Source organism: Pteronotus mesoamericanus, unplaced genomic scaffold (assembly GCF_021234165.1).
Source record: "Pteronotus mesoamericanus isolate MK-2021 breed Mesoamerican mustached bat unplaced genomic scaffold, CSHL_Meso_final contig_124, whole genome shotgun sequence".
Taxonomy (NCBI): Eukaryota; Metazoa; Chordata; class Mammalia; order Chiroptera; family Mormoopidae; genus Pteronotus; species Pteronotus mesoamericanus.
This window is the reverse complement of record NW_026555051.1, coordinates 4,244,436-4,249,373: the sequence shown is the minus strand read 5'-3', so window position 1 is coordinate 4,249,373 and position 4,938 is coordinate 4,244,436. Positions and strand designations below refer to the sequence as shown.

Sequence of the window (4,938 nt, the reverse complement as noted above, 5' to 3'; positions counted from 1 at the left end):
GCTCTCTGGGGGACCCTGTTTCTTCTTTGGCTCCAGCTGGAGGTATTCCCTCCCAACAGAGTCTACTGTTCCCGTGGCCTGGGATTAGGGGCTTATACTTCTGGCTTGAGAGGCCCCCAGTTTTTCTTTTTTTTTTCAAGGTTATAAATAGTTTATTATTATAATTATTATTATTTTAACACAGAGAAAGCTTGGTGGTAAATATTTGGCCATTTGTTGTTTTTGAGAATAAGAGTTCAAGTTCAGGTTTTTTCTGATAGAATGTAAATTTATGCCTATATGTGTAAACATAATTGTTATCAAAATTAAATTCAGTCACGAAAAGAAGATTTGCTATCTGAACTTTCTTCTGTAATTTTTCCACCTTCTCTACCAGGCACTGGAGCATCTGGCCTCTCTCAAGAAGATTTGGGTCTAGTCCTTCTGATATCATTTTGTTTCTTATTGTCATCAATGGAACACCCACTTGAACCATTTTGAGATATCTGGCATATCTTGGATCCTTGGCTACAGTTAAGATAGTTTCTGCTGTTACTTCACTTTCCTGTGGTCCAGAGTCTTATTAACTGTTCTGCTGTGATTGCTCTGAAGTGGTTTCAGAATGCGATTCATTTGTGACACTAATGACACTTACAGGATACACTTCAAATGTGACATCATCTAGGCCTGGGATAGATGACAACTTCGCATCTAAAATATTGAGAGTTATTTCAATTTGTTGGATACAAAGAAAAAGGACTGCCAGTTTCTCCTCACAAACTGAAGAAAAGCGGTTGAGGAAGTATATAGTGTGCACCACAAAGTGGTTTAGAAATGCCACCTTTCTTTTCTGTTGAATAGCTGGCACCTTGGTCAGGCCTATGCCTGACCCCATGAGAGGAAGCCCATCCTCATCCATCTCCTCAGCGGGCAGTGGACCCAGGGATCACTCACAAACCCCTCCCCAATGTGGCCTATCCAATTCCATAACTGAGGTCCCCAATTTTTCAAGCCCTTTGGTATGCTCTCCTGGTTGGACCTCTTGTGGGTAGGGACAATGATTTTGCTCAGTTTCTTCCAAGAGTCCCGAATATTTGGGATTCTGGGTTCCTGCTTCCATAGGCTGCTCCTTTGGGCTGGCTTAAGGCCACATACCACATGGGAAAGTAGCCTGTCTCCAGTGGGCATTCTCTGAATGTGGCACTAGGGCACGTGCAAAGCCAAGTTGTCTGCAGCAAGGGGCCTGTGTGTGGGACAATCTTGAGGATGGTTCTTTGATGGAACATTCATTTTGGACTTAAAGTCATTAACCACCCCTTTGTTAAGGTATGACTGTCCTGGATCTTGGACAACAGACATTCTAAGGCATAGGGAGATTTTACTGGCCCCTGGAGCCTCTAAACTCCTTAAATGTACATTTATGTTTTTGAACTTTGTCGGCACATTTGTTCCCAAGATGACTATAAACTCTGGTTGAAGAGCAGGGGACAAGTTGGCCTCCTCTGTCCCTCTGTCTTCTTTGGCCCTTAAAGATTGGGACTTTAAGTCCATCTCCAGCATTGTTACCCTATTTCAGGGGTCTTTGTGAGGTCTGATTGCATCTCTTGCCTCTTTGCTCATTCCTGGCCATTGATGAACTTGGACTGGGATCCAGGCTGTCCCTCTTAGCCCACTCCACAGTCCCACTCTGCCAGGTGAGTAGGGGGGACTGAGAAGGTGGCCTGCCTGCTTGTGTAGTCAAAGAGACTTTTGAAGACCCATGGTCATCACCAGATGGGGTCCTTCTCAGAGCCCTCTAGATTTCCTCACACAGAGGTGAGGAGGAAAGGAGAGGCCTTGCCAGGGCAGGAACTAACTCTTATGTTTTTACTTTTTCTCCCACAAGTACCTGAGGAGGTTTTCCTGAGAACTCAGCAAACTTGACTATCGAATGTGCCCCAGACACACAGGTGGATGAGGGGAGAAAGGTGAACTGCTGAATGGGTGAAGCTTGAGCCCTTTTCAACTTAATGAGGTTCATGGGCTTGAGGATCTTCAGGGACTGGCCCCACATATGCTTCACTCAAGACTTTGTAATATGTGCTTTCAGCACCTCTTGAGTGTCTGTATGGAAAAAAGAAAACCTTATGGGAAGTGTTCACACAGGGTTCCTGACTCTTTAAGGTTCCCAGATTTTTGGTTTCCATGTGAGTGTTGGACTTGGCAGAAGAATGGCTGACAGCAAACCAGGACTGATGCACGCTCACAGGGATCAAGCTCTTGCTCATCTCTCATAACTTGCTGTCCAAATTGTCTTTCAGGATGTCTTCTAGATTTTTGTCTAAGTACTTTAGCGAGTCACTTCTGGAGTCACTCCTCAAAAGCATCAAGTCACTTCTGATTCTTCAGAGTCTACCCTCTGAAACATTACTAAGGAACTTCCTGAGCCTGTGCAGAAATCTTTGGAGACCATCCCCAGGCCCTTGCCAATATCCTGGATTAGCTGGAACCCCACCTTCTGGGCATCCTTGCTGCTTTTACCTGTTAATGAAGACTGCCATGAGGGCCCATGCTTGTCCTTTGCTGGACATGTCCTTGGTAATTTGCTTTGATGTTGCCTTAGTCCCAGAGGTTCTTGGATCTTAGGGGGCAGCTCCCAGTGGTGTTGGATAAGCCACTTTTGGAGGTGTTGCTCCAGTTGCTCAGGGAGTTCGGGACTGATTGGAAAATTCTCAGAAAGAATGGAGACCATGCAGCTGTCCTTGGGAATGTTGGAAGTAAGGACAGTGAAGACTGCCTGAGATCTTTTGACTACAGAGGATAAATCACACCCACTTCTTAGCTGCTTCTGCAAGAAGGGTCCTTCTGGGATGTTGAATCTCACTGTGGCTTATTCTGGGTTGTCAGGCAAGATAATACACTGGCCCTAATCCAAGGTGGAGAAGAAGGTGGTAGGGTTGGCACAGAAGATTGGATATGGCCTTGGGTCTGGACGCGAGCCAGAGGTGGGGGCTGGAATTGAAGCATGGATGGAATCATGGGTTGATTCCACATATTCCTCAAAGAATTCATGTGGTAGTCCAGGATCATTTGTTTTGGATATAATTTATCTTTTTCTTTTTATTTCCATGTCTTTATCTTGATTTTCTCTGCTAATTGTTATCTTTAGGAGATTCTGCTCATCAGAGCTGAGCAAAGAGGGGCTATTAACCTCTACCTGCCTGTCTGTGAGGTCTCCCTAGAACAAGGCCTCAAGTGGGTGGCGGGACAGATGCTTTTGCTGGGATTCACACTGTGATGAGGTTAAGAGGCACAGGCTTTGGCAGTCACTTATACAGGGATGGGGATGAAATGGGACAGCTTGAATGGCCAGGCCCTGGGATGGCTGGGATGGGAGAAGGCAGCCATGCAGTGTGTGGAGATGAGCTCCGTGGGGCAGCGCCCGTTGGCAGTGCCCTGAGTCATACTGGGGAAGGGTAAGAGTGGAGTCTGGTGATGGGGGACAGAGGAGTGTGTTGGAGGTAGAGGGTGGGCCTCTGAATCAGGGGGATATGAGGGGAAATGCCTAAGTGCAGGGGGCTGGGGTAAAAGGCTATCCAAGGGAAGGACAGGCTTTAGTGACTGAGAGGCACTCAGGGGTGAGGGCAAATGAAGAGAAACTGAGGAGACTGTTGGGCCTGGTGACAGGGCAGAGGCCGAAGGGAGTGGGCACTGTCAGAGAAGCTGGAGAAGCTGCTGTGGTCATTGTGGGAGCAGCATCTTTCACAGTCTCCCCATAGGACTGGTCAACTTCCTCATGTGCTGTTTTGCACACCTCACCACAGGGATCTTGACATAAGGGCTGCAAAAGCTGCCCTTGTCAGGGAGCCTCCCCCGGTGCCTGCAGGAGATGGAGGCACAGACAGTAGCCAGGGGCAAGAGGGTCTGAGAGGGTTTAGTGAACCTGGCAGGGATGGGAGCCTAGGGCTCAGGGTCCTCAGTGGCTCCCATACTGACTTCTCATCGCTCCTTCTATCCCTCACCCCAGGGCTGTAGCCACAAGCCATCCCCATGTGTCCCCTACCTAGGTCAGTCCAAGGTTGCCTGTAGCCCTGGGGTCACATTATAGATATGAGAGAAAGGAGGACCCAGGTGAAAATGGGAAGATTCTTTACCTTTGCAGAATGGAAATCAGGCCCCAAGCCTCTTCTGTCTCTTACAGGCAATCTCTGCAGGCTGGAAATCGGGAGATGGGGTCACGTGGCGAAGCAATGCCTGGGGGTCTTATGGGAGACTGACTGCAATGGCCCTTTAGGGGAGGTGCCTGGGAGAGTGGACTCTGGAGCCAGGTTCAAGACCACATGATCCCTGACAGTAATGGCAATACCGGTAACAGGCAGCACTCTCCCTCCTCTCTGTTCACCATTTCTGTGATTCTGTTCCTGTTTTAGTTGTTTGCTTCGTTTGTTTTTGTTTTTAGGTTCAGTGGCTGATAGTTGTGAGTTTGTTGTCATTTTACTGTTCATAGTTTTTGATATTCTTTTTCTTAGATCTGTCCCTTTACCATTTCATATAATATGGGCTTAGTGATGATGAACTCCTTTAACTTGACCTTATCTGGGAAGCTCTTTATCTGCCCTTCCATTCTAAATGATAGCTTTGCTGGATAAAGTAATCTTGGATGTAGGTCCTTGTCTTTCCTGACTTTGAATACTTCTTTCCAGCCCCTTCTTGCCTGCAAGGTTTCTTTTGAGAAATCAGCTGATACTTTTATGGGAACTCCTTGGTAGGTAATGATCTTCTTTTCTCTTGCTGCTTTTAAGATTCTCTCCTTATCTTTAATCTTGGGGAATATAATTGTGATGTGCCTTCATGTGTGCTTCCTTGGATCCAACTTCTTTGGGACTCTCTGAGCTTCCTGGATCTCCTGGATGTCTATTTCCTTGGCCAGATTGGGGAAGTTCTCCTTCATTATTTTTTCAAATAAGTTTTCAATTTCTT

At 46.7% G+C, this 4,938-nt stretch overlaps 1 pseudogene; it reads right to left on the bottom strand.

Moving 5' to 3' along the window:
* Positions 1-311: 311 nt before the first annotated feature.
* Positions 312-905, bottom strand: LOC129082055 (WASH complex subunit 3-like; annotated as a pseudogene).
* Positions 906-4,938: the final 4,033 nt, after the last annotated feature.